Below are 27,467 nucleotides of genomic sequence, written 5' to 3'. Positions count from 1 at the left end.
TTAAGAGGTGATTAAGCCCTGAGAGCTGCACTCTCAGAGGTGGGACTGGTGCTGTATGAAAGGGCGAGTTTCGCCCCATCCTGCTCCCTCTTGCCCTTTTGCCTTCCACCATGGGATGACAATTTCAATCATAGGATGACAATTTCAATCATGAGATGACACAGCAAGAAGATGACCCCTTAAACTTGGACTTCCCAGCCTCCAGAATTATGAGACAATATATTTCTTTTCATTATAAGTCACCTAGTATCAGGTATCAGATAGCAAAAAATGAACTAAGACACCATATAAACATCAAAGTAATTTATTTGATTTATTTGAAATTGAGTCATTTCTTTCCCCACCACATCCCCTGTACCTGTTCTGCCCCATCTAAAGTGTCCTAAGGCACAGATCTGATCATCCTGTTCTTTTGACAAAAAACAATAACAGCTCCTTCTTTGTGACTAAAAGAGGCAGCCAAACTCCATAGGCTGGTTCCTCATTAGCTCTTCCATTCTTCACAATGCTGTTTCACTTGGAGTGTTTTCCAACCAAACAAAGCTACCTGCTGCTATACAGCCTCCTCTACTCTTCCTATTCATTCCCCCTGAAAATCCCCCATCACAGCCTTCCCTGGTGAAAATTCCATTTGTCCTTAAGGTGAGACCACATACTGCCCCCTATAGGCAGCCTTCCAGGACTCAGCTTCATGCAATTGCTCCTTCTGCTTTGCTTGTTTCTCTGTATCAACTTTTATTACTGTCTGCCACTTGCTAGTTTGTAAGTTCTTTGAAGGAAAATTCCTCTCCTAGTTATGCTACAATTCCAGTGCTTTGTACAGCACATACAGTTAAAAACAATTGTTGAAAAAGTAAATGTGTAGTTTAATTAAAACTATAACAATCTCACCTTCCCCTACCCAAGAATCAGTGAATTCCCATGAAAATAATCCAAACTTGAGTCTTGGTAAATAGGTAATTATCTTTTTTAATAGTAAACTTGTTTTGCACAATCTCTGCATAACCCTAGTCTCTCAGCAAAACTTTCAGTAACTGGAAATTTAAAGTCAATTTTAGACTCAAAAGCAACACATTCCTCTGGGGAAAAAAATGGACAGTTCTACACCAAATTCCCCAGTTATACACAGAGTCATGGTTTGTCACCATTCATTCATTTCAATGATGCCACAATGCCAAAGAAATGTTCTATTCCAGAACTTATTAAATGTCATTAAATATACTATATGCTTCTGAAAGTACTTATTAACATTTAATATCAAGACATGTGCTTTGGATATTACCAAAGAATAGTTTTTGGAAGAAAAGACCAGATAAAGAAGGGAGTTGGGGTGGGGGGAGGGGGCATGCACTATACTGCCTGTTTAATATGAGGCTACAATGCTACCAAATTCAACAGTTAAATTTCTGGGGACACAAAATTATCCTCATGGCACATCTATTTTGCAGTTAATAAATATAGATGGTAGACAACAACTATGCATAGTAAGTCTAATAGAGAAGCATTTAGTACCTCAGAATCAGGGGTTGGCCCTCTGTTTTATCCGAGAAAAAAGACAAGACCTATAAAATGTGGCCTGGCTGGTCATTTTCCTCTTTTTTCATTTTTATCCTTTATGATGATCTTATTAATCCCTATTTTCAGGTGCCTGGCCTGAGAAACATTCTGTTTTTTAAATGGGTGTGTGTGCTTACAAATTAGCAATACTGTTGTAAGATATAATCTTCTTAACATTTAAAGAAAGTTTAAGTGCAGTACATCTAATCCCTCCTCCTGAAACATTTTGAATTTTACATACTTCTTAAAATGGGAAAGAAAGAAAAAGGGAGAAAAGAAAGGAAGGAAGGAAGGAAGGAAGGAAGGAAGAAAAGGAGGGAGGGAGGGAGGAAAAAGAGAGGGAGGAAGAAGAAGGAAAGAAAGAAGGGGCTGGGCATAGTGATGCATGCCTGTAAGTTCAGCACCTTGGGAAGCTGAGGCAGGCAGACTGCTTGAGCCCAGGAGTTTGAGAGTAGCCTGGGCAACATGGCGAAACTCTGTCTCTATAAAAAATAAATACATAAATCAATAAAATTTTACAAATTTTAAAAAGGAAGGAAGGAAAGAAGGAGGAGAAGAAAAGAAAAAAGAATCCATGGCCCAGCAAGACAAAGTTAGAATGGTGTAGGTGTACCATCAGCTGTCTGGAGTTAGTGGGTTAAATCAGCGGTTATTCAGTTCACCTTTCTATAAGGCATATTTTGAACATGGAAAATAGGGCTGAGAAAAGCCACTTCCTGATGGGGAGTGCTTGTGGGCAAAGTTCTACCACCATCCATTGCCCTAATCCGTAAGGATGTAAGGAGGCAGTAAATGAAGACATGATGTGTCACTTCTGAAAGATTGCCAAGGGCTGTGTCATCCCTGGAGCTCTAGGTTTGCTGTTCTGCCTCATCCAGATGAATACTCTCTTAGTGGGACTTGTAAAGCCAGAGCTTTCATGCACACTTTCCTCCCAGATCTGGCAGGCCAGCTATACCGCATCCAATCAATTGTGATCCAAGCTGATTCTACTTAAAAACACCTTCCAATTAGCATGCAGCAACATGGTACAAGAAAGAATTCCAAATAGATCAATTAGAGAGCTGCATTGTGAAGAATTCGTTTCCCAAGGGTCTCACTTTTTTTTTTTTTTTGTCCTTTGTGAGTTGGAAAACAATTTATATATTTTTTTCTGTAAAAGATGACTTCTCTGTAAAAATATGAAATGATCTAATTAAAATATTGATTTTGAATGCTACATTTTTTTCTCTGTCCAACAGTCATTATCTACCAGACTGTGAATTGTATAACTACCTCGTCACCCTGTACTCTTCCCCCAGGATAATGCATACATCACAGACTATTATGACCTACACCATCAACCCTTGCCTGAGAGCTTTGTTTGTTTTTGTTTTTTGAGACAGAGTCTCGTTCTGTCACCCAGGCTAGAATGCAGTGGTACAATCGCAGCTCATTGCAACCTACACCTCCCAGGTTCAAGCAATTCTTGTGCCTCAGCCTCCGGAGTGGCTGGGATTACAGGCATGTGCCACCATACCCAGTTAATTTTTGTATTTTCAGTAGAGACAGGATTTCACCATGTTGGCCAGGCTGGTCATGAACTCCTGACTTCAGGTGATCTGCCTACCTCAGCCTCCCAAAGTTCTGGGGTTACAGGCATGAGCCACCGCGCCCGGCCTGTTTGAGAGCTTTTGACTGGTTTGTCCACTGGTGCAGCAGGCCAGAAATGCCAGGGACTTAATTTATATTTCACAAGACCTCTCAACCCATACTGGTGGGGTTAAGGTGTCAATACCTTCCTTTCCCACCTTTCTGGTTGTGTCCTCTGAAATGTATGTTTCATGGAGTTCTCCTGGAGTTCCCCAGAAGGACTAAACGTCAGTTGCCCACAATGGTAGTTTGCTTCAATACCTCTTTACTGGCTGCCTTAGTTTCCCTGTCTCACATTCCATGCCCCCAACACCAGTGCTTCCTGTGACTGTCTCCCAACGAAACTACTTGTACCCTAATCTTTGTCTCAGCATCTCCTTCTGCAGGGAGTGGAAGGAACTCAAGACAAATCCTCAGCAAAATGTTGTGAGATATCTGGAAGCAGGTGGGCACAAGAACAGATCATACCTTGAAGCCATGGGATGCCCAATGATTGTGGGTTGGAGACTCAGCACTGTAAATGGCTTCTGTTACCACCATGATTTTCACCTTTGTCACTGCTTCCCCTTCCATAGGAAGGCATGACCTAGAGAAGCAAGGGTGTCAGAAAGTGTACACAGTTTATTATGGAACCGTCAGAGGGGATGAGGTAGGACAGGAAGAAGCAGCTATCTTGGTTGGACTGGCTGGGGAGAGAAAGTGTGGTGGATTCTTAGTACAGTAGCATTTCTCTACTAGTATGTCCCTGTCACAGCTGTGATATTTTTTACCTGTACAGCAAATCTGTTTACAGGACAGGGTTGGCAGTTTCTTCCACCCCAGACTTCTCCTAAAGCTTCCACATCCCTTTAGCTTGGAGGCTTCTGTCTGGGGAAGTGGGTCCTCAGAGCCATGAACCTCCCTAAACAAAAATCTCAGGGCATTTGGCTTTCTCAGCTCTTCCTCTCCCAGTATTCTCCTCCTGGGACTTTCAGTTCTGTACGTAGCTTGGATATTTCTTATATGAGTTATGCTATAACAATAAACTGGTGATGACAACGATAAGAAATGCAGACTAAAAACATGGCAAAATCAAATTGGTCCATTTTTTTTCTGTTTAGAATTCTCCTAAATCTTATCTGAGGAAAATTATTAATAACTTCCTGTTCAATAGCTTCCACGAGGCCATACCCCCAGGTCTCCTCACCAGCTATGGGTAACCTTTCCTTCAGTTGGTTACTCTTTCATTCCTATAGGTCTTTGCTTTTCTTTCTAAGTCAGAAAACCCTGATAAGTGTGTTTGGGCAACTCCCCCTGCCCCAGTCTGCTGGCTCTCAGTTCTGCATGGCCTGCTTGCCGTTCCTAAACCTGGTTGATTGTAGGCAGGTGTCTGAGATCCAGTCATCACTCTGCGCTACCAGCCTGGAAGGCTGGGCCTCATGTTCCATGTCAAATTACTGCCCTCACTGAGGCTACTGAGGACACAGCTTTCATATTCTGGTTAATTAGGGTTAAACAGAATTCACAGAACAGCAGGTATGGGGGCTGGAATCCGAGAACAAGGGAGGTCAGTCAAAATTGATGTATTAACACTGCTGCTTCCAAACAAAATAGGTTTCATTGGTACTACTTTCTAGATCTGCAGCCTTCAACAACAACATGAGGTGGAAGGGTTAGCTGGCATTCTGCACCTGGCTTACCAACTGAAAATTGAACGTAACTTTGTTTAAAAAAAATAGAGGAAAAAATATTTATTTTTGAGCATTAACATTACCCTTAAAGATGTCAGAAATGTGGGCTTATCTAGCTCTTCTGTCTGCGACACCCTAGGGTCATAATAACAGATATAATCTCATGTTTTCTCATTCTGTCCCAAGGGAGGCAAAGAACTGTCTGATTAGGACATTTTATAGGTGTGTGACCAGTGGTGCAGAACAGCCAAGCCACTCACCAATGTCACATAGCCAAGTTAGTGGTTCCATTGAGGGAAAATATAAACAAAGAATATTGTGAGACTTTTACATTTCCATGACTTAGATTCTTTGAGTACTATGCTTTCAGGGTCATTTAATTGGATTTTTCGGTTGTGAATTACAATTATTTTCTAGAGCAATGATAACCAATTAGAAATTTATATAGAGATTTAAAAATATTTTTACTGTCAATATTAATCCATTATTTTGAGTAATATGTTATTCCTGGATTATGGTTATTAGTAATTGCTGTGGTTTGAATGTTTGTGTCCCCCCTCCAGATTCCTGTGTTAAAATATTAACTTCTAAGGTGATGATATCAGGAAGTAGAGCCTTTAGGAAGTAATCAGGTCGTGAGGGGAGAGCCCTTGTGAATGGGATTGGTGCTCTTACAAAAAAAGACCCCAGAGAGACCCTTGTGACTTCCACCATGTGAGGACATAGCAAGATGACATCATTTCTGAGGAATCAGGGCTCACCAGGCATTGACTCTGTCAGCATCTTGAATTTGGACTTCCAGCCTCTAGCACTGAATGAAATAACTTTGTTTTTTATAAGCCACCCAATTTATGTTATTTTGTTATAGCAGCCCAGATGGACTAAGACAGTAATTATAAATATGTAAGAACATATTTGAACTTTTACAAGTGTATGTGAATTTCACTGACCTGGAATTGTATACCAAGGACCTAGGGCATTAATATGACAGTATCTTATGACTGAAGAATTTTTTCAAATGACAAAGTGCTTTTGCATACATTTCACATTCAAATACATTGTATTATTTTAATTGTGTGAAGTCGAATAGTAAAGTATAGAGTGATAAAGCCAACCTGTTGGTAACAGGTGAAACCAGGTCTCTTTCCGCATCCCTCCTTCTCTATCTCATCACCCACTCTAGTACTTGATATTAAGAAATTTCTCATTCAACCAACCTCTGAGGATTCTTCATGCTAGTAGAAACTGGATTCCTGTTCTTTGCATTGTTCCTAGGGCCAGAAATGAGTTCCTATTTTAATTGTTAAAGTTGGTCCAAATATCTACCACTTATGCCTGCTTTGCTTGTCTCCATACTAGTAAGGCTCATACAGAACTTGATAACTGTTAACAGCACTGTCTCCCAGTTTTGCAGTACTCTCTGAAATAATAAGGAAAGGAAATGTATTAAGGCTTTAGTTATCAAGCACCTGAAATCAGGGCCCAAACCAAATCAGCTGGTTTTTCAATCAAAATGTGATCACACCTGTCAGCAATTTCCAACACATCATATTTTCAAGGGTAAGAAAAATACATTTTCAACTCTCCGTCCAATAGTGACAGAGGTAGGCTGATGGAAGTATAGCAACATAATTAAACACTTGTGGTAGATGAGGTTAAAAATAGTCATTCATAATTTTTAGACCCTGACTCAAAACTCACACTCATTTATGGCATCCTTCTGGATTAACGGTGTACATTCAGAACACATGTGTTTAGCCCTCTACTCTTGACTGGTGCTTTAATCCACATTATATTCCTTTGCCCTGGCTCAGGAGCTACTTCCAATTGTTCCAGAGTTATTTCACTCTCAGTCGTCTCCTGGAAGGCTAGAATCACATCTTTAAATTTTTTTCAATCTTCCCTCCTCCCAGAGAAAGGAAATACTGAAAAGGAATAAACAGAGAATCTGCAGTTAGAAGATGGGGGTTAAAGTCCCAAGTTGACCGTTCACTAGCAGAGAGAAGGTGGGCTCTTGCTGTTTAGCTTTTCTTTAAAGAGCCTTGTCTTTAAAATAAAAATAATAATATATTCCTCCCTTACAGACTAGTTGTAAAGATTAAATGAGATGGTGTATGTAAGACACTCAATCTCATGCCCAGAACCTTGCAAATCTCATGTAAGGGTCATTTGTTTGTTGCAAGACTACTGATGTACCCTGCACTTGGTAGACACTTGGCACATAAATGTTCACCCTACATGTGCACCTTGGGCTTAGGCATCTGTAGACATGGTTTCTTGGTCATTTATGGCTTTTCTCTTAACTAAGGAAGAACTGCTGTGAACATTTCAGAATAAGAGCCATCTTCCTTCTTGTCATTCAGTTGCTTTACAAGTGGGTCATCTATATACTGGCTCCTGAAGGCATTTGGTCTTCTCAAGAGAATGTGATCATGTCAATGACGTAAGAAAGCAGCCACTGCTGTCCAAATGGCAGCCCACACAAGACTCCATCTTTTAATTACTAGGTGGTTTGCTGGTATAATTGCCCAGTAATTGCCTGAACTTGTGTAGCAATGAAGTGTGTTTATAAGTCATCAACCATGCAATAAAGGCCCACTAATTCACATTGGCTAGGGTTTGGAAGGTTTGAATGCCAATTGCCTTGATATGGGGCTAAAAGTGCCTGATACATTTATCTTCAGTGCCTCCTTGAAATATGTTTCTTCTTGTATTCTTTCTATGGGCATTCTAATCATGGCCTAAAGTCATTTACTTGCTTCTTTGTTCTACAAATCTCAAGTAAGCTTTACTTCAGCAAGTATGTAAAACAGTTCACTAACATACTGAGGTTTATTCATCTACTCTTAATAGTGTATTAATTAGAATAGACCAAGCTAAACAGAAAGAAGAGTAGACAGTGCTGAGTAGGCAATGCCTGCTTGTGTTTCTGTGACTTTAACATGACTATATGTTACAGACATTGGTGGGATGTATCATTAGGGCTAGACATAAGAACGTTTTTAAGTAAAGACTAGTCAGAATGAAACATGTCAGAATTTTTCACTCTTTATGCACTTAAGTATGGCTGTTAGAATGACTTATTTCTGATAATAAATTGTTTTTTGCCAATAGAAGCCATTGACTTTGGGGGCATCAAAATGTGGGTTTGCAATTGAACATTAACACCACCTAGTCCTTGTGATCAAGTTTAACTTTTGGGGATATTAAATGTATAATGTAGTAGAAAGTCTGGAGAAATATTTTGGGTCTAGGCTCTCCCATTTGCAATTTCTATGACAATTTACTTCAATTACTTATGTCCTAGCTTCTTCATCTAGGAGACAATGAGTTTGGAAAAGATTGGTATTTCCACAGAAAAATATCTGTGAAGCCCTGGAGCTCACATTGGGCAAAGTTCTGGGCCCTCCCTATGAGTCTTGATAAGTAGAAAGGGACCTACTTTTATCTATCTGGCATACTGGCTTTCAAATTCATTTTTTGTAAAGTGCCTGCTAAATTGTATTGGAATACCACTGGACTAGATGATCACATTGTCACTCTGAATTCTCACTTTCTTTAGAACTAAACTTTCACTCTAGAATGTTAAACATTGTGAGGCTCTTGGTTTGCTCCCTGTATGTACCCTGAGAGAAGGCAGATTCATCCTTCCCTGGGCACAGCCCCGTCAAGGTCAGCTTGGGCGTACTGCATGGTCTGGTTGCTGGAAGCCTTGAAGCTTAGCTTTCTGGTTGCTACCCTTGGTTCCTATGTATCATGGTCAGGACCTAAAAACAGTCCTCAGGGGCTGAGTAACTTTAGCCTAATACATGTGCACAAATGGCAGCAGAGTGGGCAACCATTGAGTTGTCTAGGAACCAAAGAAGCTGGAGGACCCATAGCCCTCCCCTCTCCCACAAGGTAGCATCATTTACTTAGATACCAGTTCTAACGATACCATCTCCCTGGAAGGGAGGAAGAAGGCAGAAGTATCTGAAAGCCCAGCATTTGACCTTGGCTAAACATTCATTAAAAGGCTGTATAAATGATCATATGCAACTAGGCTTGAAATTGGTGGGGTTCTAAATTATTCCCCCACTCCAATCAGTCAGTGAACCCTCAGAAAAGAAACCATCATTTTTACAGACAAAACAAATAGTGTTTGTCATGTGTGTGCACATTTGAGTCATGTTAAGAATTAAATTTGGGGGCTCACTGTACTTAGAAACTGTTAGAGCATTTTGCTGATGACCATCTATTCTCTGGAGTTTGAAGGACTCCTCTGAGTTGTTCAGGCCTATCCTTCCTGTATGTCTTCACCTCCATAGCAGAAAGCACTTTCTCTGCTTTTTCCCACTCTAGGAGTGAGATTGATTTTCAGCATGTATGTTTTATTTGGGCCCCTAAAAGGTAACGTTACCCGAGAAGCTCCTTTTGCATGGATGTCATTGTGCCTGCCCTACGCATATGTGTTGGTTGCATGGGGGATTTGCTCACTCTGGCCTGTGAACAAGACAGCAATTGGTCATTCTCCTCCAAGCAACAGCACAAACTAGACTGAGCATGATGGGTCATTCTCCTTCTTTGGGAACTGGATGTCCTGCCAAGAGCGGAAGAGAGCTCCCCACACACAGGTATCCCATCACGCTGCGCCTGGCTCCCTGCCCCCTCCCCTCTCCTCTTCCCAAGAACATGTCCACACTTACCTTGGTGCCAGCAAGAGCCTTGTTCTTCGACACAGCCACGGCGTTCCTCACAGGTTAATGCGATTGTAAACACTGAGTCACTGCCAGAGAGTTTAAATGCTGAAGGAACAGCAAGTGGTGTAAAGATGACCTCACAGCCTGTGACTGCCAAGTGGAGGCATCAGACGTTGCTGCTGGCAGGCAACATGGCAGAGAGACAAATGGTATAGGGGGGCTTTTGAACAATGATCTCCCCAAGAAAGAGCCACCCTCTCCTGTGTGTCCCAAATGGTTAGGCTGCAGGTGGCGGTCATGATGAAAGCCACAGGGGCCAGATCTCCACCCCAGGCAGGATGACTTAAGGGAGAAATTAGTCCCACCCAGTCCTCTCTGAGTGTTCATACTTGGAGAAAAATTGCATTTGCTAAGTTGTGTTGCATTGGTGGGTGAGGGTGGGCAGGGAACAAATTTTGTAAAATGTACTCAGGGATTTCTTTGAAGTATCCTAAAGGACTGCCTTTAAAAAGATGCATGTGGTAAAACAAAAAATAAAATAAAATAAAAAAGTAGTAAAAGATCTTGTCATGAGTTTGCCTACTGTCAGAGGAAGATAAAGCTTAGTGGTCATGTCTGTATTATAGTCTGTACAATTACAAAGCTATTACATTACACACTAGATGCTCAGCCTGTGTCATGATGAGTAGAGGGCAGTAGACAGAAAGGCGAGACAAGGAGTAAAAAGGGATTTTTGCCTTCAGGGTGCTCAGAATCTATAATAGTTCCGGAGAAGTAACTAACTCTTAAACAACCAAATAACATGGTACAGTTCTCATTATCACATAGGCTGAAAACCGAGGAAATGTTCAAAAAGGATGTGGAGGGATAAGAGCTGGATTTCAAAGAATGGCTGGATGTATGTGTGTGCACATATGTACATGTGTGTATGTGTGTGTCTGTGTATGTACGGTGTGTCATGCTTTCAATGTGAACATGGTTAGTTATTTAGGATTGCTGGGGACACTGGCTCTGACCGGCCGCAATCTAGCATAAGTGGAAGAAAGTGTAAACCAAATGTCATAAACAAAGTATAACTTAAAAGCTCTCTTTTTCAAATAAACAAAGTTCTCCAATCAAAGTTTTGAAAGCAGAAATACTTTCTTCCCATAACCTCTAAGTGCTTTGTTTTTATTGTTATTATAGTTACCTGGTTTATGATGAAGGGAAGATATCCACATTTGGGTCATATCTTACATATTAGTAACTAGAACTTGGGCTTTTTTTTCCTGCAACCAGGTTTAGAAAAGAACAAACGGGGAAAATATATGCATCTGCTGGGTGGGAGGTTTTCTCTTTCTTCTCCTTCTTCCTAAGCCCCAGGCTTCTCTCTCTACTCTCTCTTCTTCTGGAAGAGTTAGTGTGCAATTTAAAAAATCATCTGAACTACCTTCCTTTCTTCATTGACTGCTTTTTCTTCCAGTGTCTCTGATCTCCCTGCCTCTCAGGCCCCAGGTCCCTCCAAGCTGCATGGCTGGGGTTTCCTCTAGGGCTCTATAGCCCAGGATCTATGCACAGTCTTTGTACTTATGTGGAAAAAAAGAAAAAGAATTGAGACCCACTGTAATGTGAGGTAGATGTGGTTAGGGATGGAGATGGGAAGAATCAAGGACTATGGGGGGGGGGGGGGTGTGTGTGTATGTGTGTGTGTGTGTGTGTATGTGTGTACATCTCCATTTCCTTTTCTCCCTCATCTCCAATCCACAATTATTTCTTGCCGTTACAGAGCCATATAATCCTAATTTTACAATAGAACCATTTGCCTTAAATAGTTGTCTCTTACTCTAGACTTAATCCTATCCCCAAAGTAGGGGAAAGTAGGGAAAATTGCTTTGCCTGCATAATTTGTAACTAGGAGCGTGCACACACACACACACACACACACACACACTTTTTCAGATGCTTTAATACAGTAAATGCCACTGCCTATTGATAATTCAGGGAATTTTTAAATAATTTCAGTCTAAAAGTAAAGTATTTTATTGGGTGATAAACTTAATTCTTAGGTACAGCTTCCTTTATTCTCATTTCCCTCTTCACTATCTCTTTCTCACTTTTTCCAGAATCATTGGCACTGTAAGGAAATAATGATATGTGGAACTCCGCAAAGAGCACACTCTTATGGCTGCAGAAACCCCTTACTTTTTATCTAAACTAGAGTAAAATTAACAGAGGCCTGAAACTGCAACTTGAAAGTAAAGGGTATTCTAAAAATCAATGTCTAAATTACTTTATGGATTGGTTTGTCTTTTATTCTCCTCAGATTTTTTCTTCTTATAGTCGGTGTTTGCATGTCAACTTGTCTCTCCAATACTATCACTTCAATCATTGCCTAGAGTCTTTTATCGATTGTTGGTGTTGCTATGGGTATTAGTGTTGCTATTGTTATTAGTGTTGCTATTATTACTGTTGTTATTATTATCCATTTAAAGATGGGAAGAACCAAGACTCAAACTTTAATTATTTTCTTACAACTTTTCTCACCTCGAATGGTGTTAAGAAGAAAAATGCCAGTGTAAGAGAGAGAAAGAGAAAAAGACTAGATTAAGTCTAAAACATATGGCAAGTAAATGTATCCAGAATTATAGTACAAACACCAGAAATTCTGCTGTTGTGATTTTGCAGTTTGCAAAGTGTGCTGTAGCCCAGGAGCTTCTTGCCAGTGATCACTTAGCAGTGCCCTTCTCTGCTTGGGGGAAAGATACAGGGGTCTCCTAGAACTTTATCTGCTGCTAATTCTGGGAAGCATTAACTTGTATCTAAAAATATTTTATTTTCTATGAAAACTGTTTTGCAATGTTTGCCACACACTTTTGATTTAAATTTTTTCTTATGCAGGCACACTGATCACTGATACCAAGTATGGGTAAGCTACGGCAAAGAAAGGAGAGACAGGTAACACCAGGAAAGGCACACTGTCTGGAGGGGACCGGGACAAACTTTATTCGCCAAAAAGATTTAAAAATGTTTTACATTAGTTTAAAGCTATCAGAAAATTAAATGCAAATATAGATTTCAATGTATGCTTAATTGTTTTATAGAAACTTTTATACAGATAAAATATTTTTCTTCTAAATTGGTTCTGGCAGGATTTGGAGAGCACAGGTTTCTAGCTTGACTTATAGTGAGGGATGTGTAAAAGACAGCAGAGGAGGTAAGGTCAAGAGGGGCCAGATGCCGGGAGCACTTCAGTGCCTGAGTAAAGAGATGGGACCTACGGGCTGTCTTTATGAACATATAACTAAACAGCAGCAGGTCAAGCAAGTGTCATCAATAGAGATCCCTATATCAGGCTCCTGTCTACACCTCCAAGTCATTTCTGCAGAGTCGGACATCAATGGAAGCTTTAGAGATGAAATATTTTAAGTACAAGAATACAATTCACTATTGAAAAGATTCCCTTGATAGAGAAAATAATCCTTACTAAAACGATACTATCTCATCCAATATACTAGCCCAAAGGCTCAGATTTGTGAGTGTATCAGTGGAAGACCCTTGTAGTCTTGAATAAACTCTTCTAGAAACCATAAAACTGAGCTTGTGGCTGGTGATCGACCATCATAATCAATCCATCCATCTTCACGATGCCAGCCCTGTGCTCTGGGTGCTGAAGTTTCCTCAAATATGCCAGGCACCTGTCTGCTTTAGGCCTTGACTCTGACTTTCCTTTCTGCCTGGAACACTCCCTTGCCCCCAAACTTAAATATTTTCCCTAGTTTGATCGACTCGGATTAACTTATTTTAAATTGCAACCACCCTGTGGCCTGCAATCCAGATCCTTCTTGCTCTGCTCTACACCTTCCTCTTCCCAAAGCACTTACCACTAAAATATGACATACTTTACTCACTTACTATTCTTATTGTTTACTGTTGTCTCTTGGGAATCAGGGCTTTGTTTGGTTTGTTCATTGATGTATCCTCAGCATTGGGATCAGTACCCAGCACATTGTAGATCCTCAATAAATATTTCTAGAGTGAAGGAATCAATGCCTGGTTTTTAGAGGTTCTGCAGTTAACACAAAATCTTTATAATGTTGCATTTTCGAGCTCATCCTTTCGGTGCCACACCCATGATGCTGCATGATAGGTGTGTGTTCATGACTTGCAACTGCTCCCTCATGGGGTAGCAGAAGGATGCATAGGACTTGGGGTCCAGTTCCAGCCTTGCCCACTGTGTGGCCTTGGGCCTCAGTTTCCTCATCACTACAATAACTTCCTTAGAGGGTTTCTGAGAGGAAGAATGAGGTGACATAAGTGAAAGTGTTTGTACACCATAAAATGGGATACAGGTGTTTTCCTATTGAGAAACACACAGAACTTTGGGCTGCAGTTTTCACTGTTCATAAAATTTTCTGGCCTGGCTTGCTGGACCTTCACTGATGATCTGCTATGTGACTAGAACTCTCCTAGGCAATTACACATATTATCTCCTCACTGAGCAAATTTACCTTCGTTATCCCACTTTTTACAGGTGAAAGAGAGAAGACTCGTGAATTGTCAAAGTCACCTGGGTAGTGAATGTCAGGCTGAGACCCAGATCCTCGACTGTCTGATATGATTGTATTGTTGGTCATACTGCCTGTTTCACTGCTCTCTCTCCATAGCAACATGTCCCATCCCTCTCCCTACTCAAGTCTCCCACCCAGTCTCCCACTCTTTCACACTAACACACATATGTACATATACACCCTGCCCCATGACCTGGTGTAACGTGTATCTTGAAGAATCAGCAACTCTCAGCACTCAGATCACTGCCAAGTCTCAGCATCTCAGCTCATCTTGCCTTTTGTCTCTTTGTTTTGTTTTTTCACTTTAACCTCATTAAAGGTCAGCAAGGATCACTTAAATTTTGGGTTATGCTCTGTCACATATTATGGGGTAAAGGTTGCATCATAACAATGTTTTGGAGAGTCTTAGAGACCTCTGGACTATCCCATGTGAATGATGAGGTCATAGTACATATCCATCCTGCAGGCTTTCAGCCTTGACCAGAGGTTTTCATAATTAATGCAGCATCCTTGGGGCATGATCTGAAGCTGGTGAGCCAATGAGGACACCCTGGCAGGGCAGCTGAGCTGCGTGGATCCTTGTTCTGTCACCAAGCCTTTAAGTCATGTGCTGACATGTTACAGTCCTGCCTGGGACCCTTCCCACAAATACTTAAGATACACGGTGAGCTCACAGTCTGCTTGTCTGAGGTGGAAGAAATCATCTGTTCCATTCTTAAATTCCTCCATTCTCTTTCTTTCCCCAGACTTTGGGAATCATCCAACTGATGGAAAGAACCAGGAAAGGAGTCAGGATCTGCACCTTGGCGACTTTGAAGAACACCCAATTTGATGAATGAAAACTCCTCACTTGTGCTCTGGTGGTGTTTTGGGACAATGGGGCCCTCCTGGGTAGTAGTTATTGGTGCAGTCTCTATCAGTAACCACCCCAAGTCTGAGATCCTTTACAAGGGAAGGTCATATTTCTAAAACTGAAACCTTGACCAAGGACCCCAGAGAGAAAGGAAGGAGACACCACTCAAGTGTGTCATGGGCCTGTCCTAGGGCCTGGGAGTCGGCAGTCAGTGGCCTGGGATCCAAGGGTTAACAGCATGACCTGTTCTGGCTGATACCAGTCACATGGTGTGCTCAACCTCACTGTTATTATCTGTTTCGGGTGAGTCACTGAGAACACAGACAGGAAAGACCCATGAACTTAGCTGGTTTCGCCCCAGGGTCTGAGACTCCACACAGCTGAGTCTGGGCCGCTGGCAGTGACTCATGGTGAGCCTCATGGGATTGCTGACGCAAGGTTGGAAGGGCACGTGGTCCTTCCCCCCACCACTGGGTAGAATCCCCACTAAAGCATCCAGGCTGGAAATCCATCTTGGTCCACGGGGAGAGAGAAAATAAAACAAAAAGGAATCATTTCTGATACTATAGCAAAGTATACAGGTGGATTTGGCAGGTCCAACTGACAAGTCTTCCACATTCTGAAAGGACTGACTTTCTCACAACGTAAGAGTCTCTGGGAGTACCGGGGAGTGCATATTCAACTGTTATAACTGGCATGTGCAGAGAAAACATCCGTCCTATCTCTGTTCTATGACTAGTGAGGTCTTTGTCCTACTCCTGACCATCCTCTTTGGGCCCCTGGGGGGTCCTGACTGATTTAGCCTCACCTGAGCTCTTGGTGTCACTAGAGACACTCAGTGTGGCTGTGAGTCCCATTCATTCACTTCCTGACTGGGCTATCATCCTGCCCTGTTCTACCCTTGCTGTTGGAGTTCAGGACAGGCTGCTGTAAAATATGGCCCTTTGGCATTTTAGAAAACAGTAGAAGCAGTAAGGACACTCTCTGACCTTCTCTTGCCCTTCTTCCCTTAAGCAGGCTATAAAACCTAGACAGAATTTTCTGACCACCTGAAGGAGGCCATAAGATCCTCATTCAAGAGGTGTCTTCAGGCCATGTGCAGTGGCTCATGCCTGTAATCCCAGCATTTTGGGAGGCTGAGGTGGGCAGATCATGTGGTCAGGAGATAGAGACCATCCTGGCTAACACAGTGAAACCCCATCTCTACTAAAAATGCAAAAAATTAGCCAGGCATGGTGGCATGCGCCTGTAGTCCCAGCTACTCGGGAGGCTGAGGCAGGAGAATCGCTTGAACTTGGGAGGCGGAGGTTGCAGTGAGCTGAGATCACACCTCTGCACTCCAGCCTAGGTGACAGAATGAGACTCAGTTTAAAAAAAAAAAAAAAAGTGCCATCCCGATACCTAGAGGAAGGGAACTTCCTTATCCTCAAAGACACGGAGGCCAGGAAGAGTCTGAACAAGGAGGCCTTGCTAAGTTCCCCTCAGGTTGTTACCATCAGGTCACACCTTTTTGTCCTCCAATCATATTTCTCCATGACTATCCACTCTTCATCAACCCAAAAATAAACACACTTCTCCCTTTCTTTGGATCTTCATTTCCAAAGGCTCCCCATCCACATAAAACTTATATTAATACCTTTGTATACCTTTCTCTTGTAAATCTGTCTTTTGTAAGGGGCACCTCACCCATGAACCTAGCGATGGATGTGCGAAGAAAATAAACCTTTCCTCCCCTCCACCAGTAAGCTGGACTCTCAGCCACCTCTAGGTCCTGATTCAGGCACACAGGGACCCACGGCATCTCATGAGAGTTAAATCTCAGGAACTCCCATTGTGCTGCCAATCTGCTATACACAAACGGAGTCTCAAAATGGGGAGCAAAGTCAAGAGCCACTCTCTGCCCTTGGTGTTTCTTTCATTTATCATTATTTTCTCTTCTTGTTGAATTTCTGTTGGGATTCATTGAAAGATCTATCACGTACCTGCTCTTTGACAGGGTTAACTGTGACCTCAACGACGATGTTTTCCAAAAACTTCCCTGAAAAGTCACTTCCTGCTCTGTCTTTCCAGGGCACTTTACTCCTACCTCTTATTCTGCCTCTCACATGTATTGCAGGGATCTATCACTCCCCTGTTCTGTAGACCTCCCATGTTCCTGCTCAAAAGGAGAACCAGTCTTATTCAGCTTCTCGCCACCAGTGCTTGACACTCTATGAATGTCTGTTGATAAAAAATGAATAATGAAAGGAAACAGAAGGGCAAACTTAAGTACAGAAACTCTTCATACTCAGAGAGACAGCATGGTTTTGTGATTCAGGGCACAGGCTCAAGTCACACTGCCTTGGTTTTAATCCTGGCTCTAAGATTTAGCAGGAGTATGAGCCTAGGCAAGTTATTTAACTGTCGTGTGCCTCACCTTCCACATTTGAAATGTGGCAATAATAAGTACCTGCTTCACAGTGTGCTTGTGAGGATTAAATAAAATAATCTACAGTAAGCATTAGAATAATGACAGGATATGTAGTAAATGCTCAATAAATGTAAACTATTACGGTTTGTTCTTCCCCAGTGGATTTGAGTCTTTGTGGTGAAATGCATATGCGCTTAGATGAACAAATGGTTGGATTTAGGGTGTGAAGAAGAGAGTAAAATTCAAATTCCATTTTCAGTTAAAAACAGGGGAAAAGTCAATGGATTTTATGCTTTGCCGTCAGACTTCCCCAGGTAGATGGGAGATAATCTAATTTTTATTCTCTTTGCTTTACATGGAATCCGATGCAACAAGAAGGATGCAGGGGCATAGCAAAGTGTAGCTGTGTGTAACAAAGAAAATATAGTTGGAGGGCAAAGTGTGTCATGAAACAAGTGAAAAAGTATGCATTTTTCTTACTGAAAAAATGCATACTTTTTTCGTTGTTTGCTTCAGCAGCACATATGCTAAAATTGGAACGATGCAGAGAAGATTAGCATTGGCCCCTGTGCAAGGATGACATGCAAATTAGTGAAGTGTACCGTATTTAAAAAAAAATCATGAAGGTAGGATTTGGGACCGTTTCCACCATATGAACTGCTAAAATACCCATAAGATAAATGGTTACTTTTAGGGAGCTGGCAGCAATCCCTGGTCTGAAAACATATAATCTGAGACAATTTAGTTAATCTTGAATTTATCAAGCACCTCAATAAACTCTTTTAAAAATGCCAAGAGAGCTTTCTCTAAAGATTCCCCCAACACTCACCTTTGGTCTAGTGGCTCTCACTGGTGTTTCAGCTCTCTGTTCAATGTCACAGCTTTGCTAGAAAGTGTAGTGGTCCCCCCTTATCCATGGGGGATATATTCTAAGACCCCTGGTGGATGCCTGAAACTACTGATAGTACCAGACTCTTTACATGCTATGTGCTTTCCTATACATGTGTATATATGATAAAGTTTAATTTATAAATTAGGTGTAGTAAGAGATTAACAACAATAAACTAGAATAGTTGTAACAATATACTGCAATAAAAGCTATGTAAATGTGATCTTTCTCTCTCTCTTTCAAAATACCTCGTCGTACTGTTCTGCAGGGTAGTTAAAACTGCAGAAAGCAAAACTGTGGATAAGGGAGGACTACTGTAGACACAGACTCTTCCAGAAACAGTTAGATGAAGTCTTGAAAAAATGCCCATGAACATGGGAACCACTTGTAGCAGATCATGGATACCACAGGAAGAGTTAAAACATGCAAAATGCTGCCTTCAATTCCCAGAGCACTGAAGAGAAGAGTCTCATGCTAGGTTGGGGAGTTAGGGAAAATGTGCCAAGCAAAAGGAGGCAGGAAAACACACACACACACACACACACACACACACACACACACACAGGGGAAGGTGACCAAAAGCACAGGGCAGCATGAGGGGAATTCGGAGCACGCCAGGGAAGTGAAGTCTAGACTTGCTCGCACAATTGCAGCTCCCTAATCCTCTTCCTGGATCTCTGGCTTTCCCTGGATTTCCCATAATGGGATCTTCCATTTTCACCTCTTCTTCTACTTCCCTTCACCCTCTGTCTCATTTATGGAACTGAGACTGGACTTAATCGGCCTGGGACAAGAGAAATGTTCAGCCCAGTGGTTCTCAAGGTTTGCTGTGGGTGGGTCAGGGGCCAGGCAGTCTCCATTTGTCCCGCAAATCCACTCACCATCCTTCTCACCCAGGGGTGGCCTCCTGTGTAGCAAAACCACAGGCTCTCTTGCCTCTGGCTTCTGGTTTGCAGAAGATTGGCAAAGTGGGGTTAGGTGCTTATACCCCTATCAGGCCATCAAGCACTGGCTGTGTCCCTCCATGGCAAAATCCCAAGCACATACTATCTTATGGCCCTTCCCACAGTCCCTCTGCTCCAGATTCCAGTAACCCACTTGCAGCGCGTGCACCTGCATAGCTGCACCCAGGCTCTTAACAGCGCACAGCACTTGTGACTTCTCCTTACCCTGACTACCTCTCTGAAATGGTCGCTTTATTAAACTCTCCTAAGACTATCCTAATTTGAGTGTGTCATCAGTTTCCTGCAGGGGCTCTGACAAAAAGGGAGCTTGTCTAAAATTCAGATTTCTGGGTATTGACTGCAGAAATTCTGAATAAATAGGAGGTCCTGGGAAAGGCAGGGAGATTTCTAAACCAAGCCCTGGAATCTGTGGGAGGGCTCTGGTAGCCAGAAAAATAGAATTACAGAGCATCAGAGTATGTGACATAGAGATTCTCAGCACCTCATGGATTTATGCTGGCACAGTTTACCTATAGCCTAGGGCCCCTGAAGTTTATTTGTATTGATTGCAACATCACTCACAGGACAGGGAGATGTAAGAGATGGCATATGCTCAAACATGAAGTTGAAGAGTGGGATCTATGCAAGCCAGCCATGCATGCCACTGGTCTACCCAATGGTTGTTACTAACACGGTGTGAAAACGAGGCACTTGGCCAAAGAGAAAAAAAAATCAGAAAATGAACTGGTGTTAGAGAAACAACGAGGACCAATCAGGCATACAGAGAAAACCCAAAACTTACTTGCATCTTAAAGTCCTATGGACAGAAACCTGTCCTGTTTTGCAAGTATCAGGTGTATTCCTGGAAGATGACTATTTCAGGTATTTAGAGTAATATTGTTTAGGTAACAGGGTAGACAGCAGAGGCGGTTGGAGAAGAACAATGCCTTTTCTGGGAACTGCAACCTCCTGCTGTTTGTTTCCTTTCTTAGCATAGTAACTCAGAAGGTAGAGGGGCCAGCTCAGATTCTCCTTCACAAGGACATGCTGCAGACGTCAGGCCCCACCACTAGTGCCTGCCTTGAAGGTCTTCAAGCAAGAATCTAGTCATGGACATCCCCTTAAAGAAAATCTAATTTAAATCTTCTGCTATTGCTAACTGATGTGCCAGAAGAGATAACGCAAATAAATTAATTTGCAATGACATGAATGAAGTTCACATTCCCCTGGCATTCTGCTTCCCGCCATAGCACACCTAGGTGTGATGTGCCATGAATCCCTTGGTAGCTCTAGAAAAAGAAGATGGGCTGTAATATCAAAGCCCTGGATTCAAATCTTGACTCTCTCACCTGCTTTGGAAGAGTTATTTAACGATTCTGATTGTTTCTTAACAAAATTGAAAAAGTCTGGGAACCTCATAAGAAGATGAAATCTTTAATCGTATTAATGTATCTAATCACAACACAGCAGCTGTTATAGAGGTGTCAAATGAGAGTGGTCATTCTTCCTACTCTTCTAGAAGCTCTAGGGAAGCCCCACATCACCTTTTCCTTTCCTGTTTGCCATGGCTCCAAGTAAGAGACACTGCAGTCAAAATGACAATTTTGATTTCAGTCTTGAAATGTGTGGCCTAAATATAAAGCTCATCTATTTGGTTTGAGGTTCAGAGACCCGAGTAATTCATTCTGAGAGATCCAGGTTCTAAAGTAACTTGATCCCTGCACAGGAAACAGTCTCAGCAATGACCTTGTCATCTCTCATTCACTCTAATTTCCTGGGCACCAAAGACTTCTACTTCCTCAGTGGAGAGTCAGATCAGAAGCTATAGACTCAATCCACTAAAACTCAATGGCCCTCTCTCAGCCTGCCGCCTGTCTGAGGTGAATCCAGGCAGCCTGTGAGAAGATGAAACTCCCCTGCATGAGTTTTTTTGGTGAGAAGTTTTAAAATCACTAATTCAATGTCTTTACTTGGGTGTTGTGCCATGTGTAACACTTAGCATCACCCCTGGTGCTCTCCTCTTATGTATTTCCTGAATGAATATGAAAATATCCTGTATCTACTGAACTTAATCCCTCAAACCTGCCATTTTGTCAACGACCTACCCTGAATTACTATCTGGGCCCATTCGACACTCATGAATCTAGATTATTTTTCACCTAACTATACTAGCAAAGAACTTGTGTCCTGTGGCTAGCTATTGGCATTGACATTCCTCCATCCATCCATAATAATATATACATTATTGGGTTCTCACTACATGTTAGTGCCCTCTTAAATCTGGAAGTTCTTGGGTGAGTATGAGGAAATTTGGTCTATTGAAAGAAACATCTTTCTTTCAGCGTTGAATTGAGGATTAAGCACTTGACCTTGGTAGCCTATATCTGTCCCCAAATAGCCAATGTCCCTATGGAAGGTAGACTCCATCCACCTCCAAACCAAGCCCCTGGAAATGCATCCCTTGTTCTCATTGGTGGTAACAGGCACCTCCTTGAACCTCTCCCCAGCTTGGCCTCTCAAAGCACCAAACAAACCTGAAATTGTCTCAGGGGAACCCCTGTCTCTCTGACACCAGGGTACTAACAAATTGGACAGGAACCCCACTAAGCAGAGTCAAATCTAACTCTCAGCCTAAACCTGATAGTTTCTTTCTCCCCACCCAGATACAAGGTACCTTGACAACAATCCTTTAAAAATCACATAATGTCTCCCTTGTTCTATATTAATTTTTAAATTTTCATAGATTTCTCCTTTTGCTAAAGCCAAATGTAGCTGCACAACTGCTTTTATGTTACTTGCAAGAAGCTATTACATTCAAGAGAAAATGAGAACTCCAGGCTGTGCTGCCTAATGGCACCTAATATCTGCATTACACAGACAGAAAACTGAGATTGGATCCTGCCCGTTTTTCTTAAGGGGATGATGGTATAGAATCTATTTAGTCAAGAGCAGAAGGTAAGAGAGGATAACATTTTTCTCCAAAGGAAGGGCATGTAGCCCCTAAAGGTTCCTGCAGCCAGGCCTAGGAATATCACCAGTGACCTGGCTTGGCTTTCAGTGGGCCTGTTTGGTTTTGTCCTAGCATAGAACATAAACAGCATCAAATAGTCTGGGACATCCAGAGGCTAAAGTGCCTGAGAGATTCTCAACCCTTTCTGTAATGATACATTTATTTTAAGTTCACTCCATGGATCTCCTCTCAACCACAATTTTAACTTGAGTATCTTTTCTACTCGTTCTGTAGGTTTATATGTCACTGCTGTTTTATGCTATGAAGTTAATTTTCCTTTAACTTTCTTTGTGTCATGATGAATTACTTACATTTAGGATCACTGTACTTTTCTTTCTTTAGACAGAGACAGGGCACCCTAAGTAGTTGTTCATAACACTGGAACCTAACTGTTGCTAATTTTCCTTTCTGACATCACAACTTGGTTCAGATTAACAAAACAGTGGTCCCTGTCTCAGAAAGGTGATTAAATTCCCAATGACAGCAAAGTTCACACAAAGCAGGTCTAACAGGAAGCCACAGTGTCTAGCGGCAGCCTGCAGAGTCATATGTGACAGGAAGCAAGGAGAGGGCTGGAAACTCCAAATGGAGCAGTGCCTGACATGCCTTTACAGCCAGAAGTCTTCATGTTTATTGATGCTAAGGAAACAATTATAATTAGTTATGGCTAAGGAGGCAACCTGAAATACCTTTCCATTTATTCTTAATTCTGTTTCTGTTCTTAATACCACCACCACTACCATTGATGGAAATTCTATGGAAAGAGGAAGAAGGGAGAGTATGTGGGAAGAGGGAGGGATGGAGGAAATTGGGCAGCTTGGAACTAATGAAGGTAGTCTGAGGAATATCACACTATCAACAGTCTTTCAGAAGGGAGAGTGATGACAACAGTGAGGACCTTTGTGGAGTGCTTGCTCTATGCTGGGCACTGTTGTAGGTTCATTACCTGTATTATTTCACTGAATCTTCACTACAACACTATCAGGTAGGAAGTATTATGATCCCTTAGAGTAAATGGATCGCTGCCACATTGCATGTAAAAGGGTGATGTTACATATACAAAGTAATATTGCATATAGATTGAAATCACATGTAAATTAAGATTGATATTGCATGTATGTAGATCATATGTAGAAGAGTGCATTGGAATCAAGGCCATTTGTCAAGATGGCAGCCATCATTGGAAACTTTTTTCCTAGGGGTTACCAGTGGCCTAGTTTAGAAAATAACCTTGTGCCTCTTGGAAAAGGAGTTGGGAGCAAAAGAAACTAGCTGCTCATAGGAAAAAAGCAGACACAAAGAGGTTCTAAGATCTGCTTCAAAAGGGATCTGAAATAAAGACTAAGTGAGTGGTCCTTCAAGAGGCAGCAGGCAAAGCTCACCTTAGGAGGAAGAAGAGGAAGCAGCCATCTATGTGTCACAGGTGCTGAGGTGTAGGAGACCCCAACCCTTCAATCATCTTCCCTATTTAATTTGCTAATAATGTGTCAACATGGTAGACCCTGGCACACATTAGGAACTCAATAAATGTTACTTTTTTAATTTATTTGATAAGATCCAAGTGCTTTATCAGTGAAGTACATCTTTCTGTAAATTTAGTTCTACGATCCATTCTTAAGAATTGATTTTAGGGCTGGGCACAGTGGCTCATATCTCTAATAACAGCATTTTGGGAAGCTGAGGCTAGGAGTTTGGGACCAGTCTGGGCAACATAGTGAGACCTCATCTCTAAAAATGTTTACAAATTAGCTGGCCATGGTGATGGGTGCCCACAGTCCTAGCTTCTAGGGAGGCTGAGGTGGGAGGATCCCTTGAGCCCAAGAGCTTGAGGCTGCAGTGAGTTATAATTGCACAACTGCACTCCAGCCTGAGTGGCAGAACAAGACTCCATCTCACACACACACAAAAAAAGTTTTTGCTAAAGAGAAGAGAGATTTTGGGGATATGTGGCAATAAAAGAAAATACTCTAGGGGAGATGGATATGGGAAGGACAGAGTGGGACACCTAAGAGAAACCCCGCATGATTTTCCCAATATTGTCTGGGCAGCCTTAGGAGCTGAGGGATGGAACAAGGAGATACCAGCAGCCTGCAGAAAGCAGTAGAGCTGACCTTGCACACACACCATCCACGGACACCTGGATGCAGCCCATGTTTACACCATAGCATGCGCTCTCACTTATATGCCTCATGTACCTGCTCTATTCCTTTAGCAGGAAAGCTATACATTATTTTTCCAATGAGTGGCCATTTGGAGGGAGATGTGCAGATATTTGGTTTATAACCTATCCCTGCTCGTTGCACAGCATAGGAAGGTGTCGAATGGATGATGGCACAAATAGTAGAACCTTGTCAAAATACTCTGAAACCTTTATCCTTTGTAAACCCAGAGGCTCCTTCCATCCTCCATTCTCCTCTTTCAGAAGTCAATCATTTTAATCATGGCAAACCTTTCTCGGCCCATATGTGTCCCAGCAGCAAAATGACAGTCTCAACAACATTTAACTGTTAGCTATGGATTCTAGTCTAAAAGGACTCATGTTGCTTTCATCTTCCTAGATCCAGTGCCTGGCACAGTGAAATTATTCAAAAATGTTTATTGAACGCTTAGGTGATTTTACTATGTGCAGAAATGTGTATCAAAATATTCATTGAAACATCTCAGCCCTGGATCTAAGATTGGGTGAGGTATAGGAAGAAAGGGTAATGTACCAAAACAACAACAACAACTACAACAACAAAACTAGAGTAAGATATGGTTTCTGTCTTCTAGAAGTTAAAAAGACAGATAAGTAGCAACAGGCATGGTATGGTTAAACACTAAAATTAGTCATTTATATATTACCTGTTTTTCTCATACCCTCGCTGTGCATTAGAAGCTTTGTGAAACTACAGATGCCTGCAGTTCACACACAGAGATTCTGATTAGGTCTGTCTAGTCAGGGTCTATATTTTTAAACAGTCCACAGGCGATTCACATGCATATCCAGGATATGAATCACTATAACAAGTGCTAGAGAACATAATTAAAAGAGCTACTAGCAAGAACCAAAGTGGGGGGAGGAGTCTCACGGCATGATTGGAACCTCTTTTGAACCCTGAATCATACAGAGAATTTGGATGGTAGGGATGGAGACCAGAGAGCCTTCTGGTTGGGAGAAAGAATTGAAGACATGGTGAACAAAGGAAGTTGAAAATTAGGGAGAATTAGGGAGATATTGTTCAAAGGATACAAAATTCCAGAGAGGAGAAATAAGTTTAAGAGATCTATTGTACCACATGGTGGCTAATCACAATGTATTGTCTACTTGAAAATTGCTGAGTAGGTTTTAAGTGTTTTCACCACAGAAAATGATGTGTGTGAAGTAAAGTGTATGTTTAGTAGCTTCATTTCCCGGTTCGATAATGTATATATTTTGTATACCATACATATATATGTTTTTGTCAATGAAAAAAGCAAATTTAAAAATGCCAATGTTAATTAAAAGAAAAGAGTTGGAAGTCAAATGGATACATATTTGCTCAGTGGCAACCACATCTTAGAGTAAGGTGCAGAAATGCCCATGTGAAGATGGTGGCTCTGGTTGAGGTAGTACCACCTGGTTACCCGATGGCAGAAAGAATATCCTTAATGACCAAAGGAAGGCCACAGAGGGAAGGTATGCTTTGGCCGTGTAAAACCAAAGAAAATGACTGAGGCGACTCAATCAATCTAGAGATTTATTCTGCCAAGGTTGAGAATGCGCCCGGGAAAAAGGATCGCAAAGTCACAGGAACATCTGTGATTCGGGAAAAAAAATAGGGAAGAATAGGCAAGCAATTGCATTCTTTTGAAGCTAGATTGGTGTTCACTGAATCCACATTTTAAATGTGAAAAGAAGGGATAGAGGAATAGTCAACTATGTATTGGCTCCGGCTCAATGAATCTGCATTTTTAGGTAAGATAAAGTAAACATAGAGTAAAGGAAGTATTGAAATATGCATTTGTCTCAGGTGAGCATAGGGATGACTTCTAATCCTGCCTTTGTTCTCTAACTATGAAGATAAGCTGTGCTTTTAACTTCTAGAAGACAGAAACCATATCTTACTCTAGTTTTTTTTTTTTTTTTTTTTTTTTTTTTTTTTTTTTTGGTACATTACCCTTTCTTCCTATACCTCACCCAATCTTAGATCCAGGGCTGAGATGTTTCAATGAATGTTTTGATATACATTTCTGCACATTGGGGTGCACAGAGAATTTTCTTGTGAGCGAATTGTGAGGGAGGCTCCCTGGGGAGGCCTGTAACCTTCTACCTTTGTAGCTATCTATTTAGGAACAAAATGAAAGGCAATTTTGAGTGACTCCGTTCCCAAGCTTAACTTTGCCCTTTGGCATAGTGAGTTTGGAGTCCTGAAATTTTTATCTTCTTTTCACAGCCACAGCCTGGGAAGTAGGGCCCCTTTCTTTGTGCCTACAAAACAGCTGTGGATGGCTACAAAAATGGTCTTGAAAAAAATGTTGAGATAGACAAAGAAACACATGCATTCCCATTCCCAGATTTCATTATTAAGACTCTGTCTCAAGAAAGGTGCTTGAGTTTGAGGTCCCATATTCTTGGAATGGTGACTACTGGGAGCTTCACCTTACGGGTTGAGGATATGTTTCCCTGGCTTCCCTTAATTCCCAGATTATCAGGTTTCTTTCTTTTCAGTGACTCAGTGGCAAAAGTCTTTTGCCTTTCTACTTCCTTTCTAGGGAGTAATAAAGAAGAGGGGTGTGAGTGGGACTCAGGGATAACTGGAGGTAGAAAGGAGGTTCAAGAGATGAACCAAAAATATCTTAAATAAAAAATGCTCCCAGCAGAGGGTCAGGGGTGGATGTGCCTGATTCCCAATGCATGTCAAATATGCATTTGTCTCAGGTATGCAGAGGGATGACTTCTAGTTCTGTCTTTGTCCTGCACCTATGAAGATAAGCTGTTGCATATAAGATGTTCCTGCCTGTTCTAAGGCAAAACAAGATAGTAAAAAAAAGAGGTAATTGTAGCTGCTATCCCAGATGGAAAGGTGAGGGGTTATTGATGGCACACACCAAATTTAGTAAGCTCACTTATGACACCAAGTAAGGACACTTTCATTGTGTGAAGCACTTTTCATACAGGTGTAGGGACAGATCAGAAGATTCTGGAGAAGGCAGATCACCAAAGAACTCAAGATGTGCTGATATTTTGCCAATTTCCTTCATCAACAACTTGTCTTCTTTACCAACTAAGGGAAAACAAAGAGAACAAACTGAAA

At 41.6% G+C, this 27,467-nt stretch overlaps 1 long non-coding RNA gene and 1 other non-coding gene across 2 annotated transcripts; both read left to right on the top strand.

The window, feature by feature from the left end:
- Window positions 1-14,448: 14,448 nt before the first annotated feature.
- On the top strand, window positions 14,449-27,421 carry LOC107130620 (uncharacterized). The gene is made up of 4 exons (XR_010583489.1): window positions 14,449-14,749; window positions 14,832-14,976; window positions 20,701-20,755; window positions 27,331-27,421. It is a non-coding gene; the product is annotated as an uncharacterized lncRNA (long non-coding RNA).
- Window positions 17,856-17,959, top strand: LOC123570854 (U6 spliceosomal RNA). The gene has a single exon (XR_006695069.2). It is a non-coding gene; the product is annotated as a U6 spliceosomal RNA (small nuclear RNA).
- Window positions 27,422-27,467: the final 46 nt, after the last annotated feature.

The sequence above is a fragment of the Macaca fascicularis genome, chromosome 1 (assembly GCF_037993035.2).
Source record: "Macaca fascicularis isolate 582-1 chromosome 1, T2T-MFA8v1.1".
Lineage (NCBI taxonomy): Eukaryota > Metazoa > Chordata > Mammalia > Primates > Cercopithecidae > Macaca > Macaca fascicularis.
This window is presented reverse-complemented; position numbering and strand designations above follow the sequence as displayed.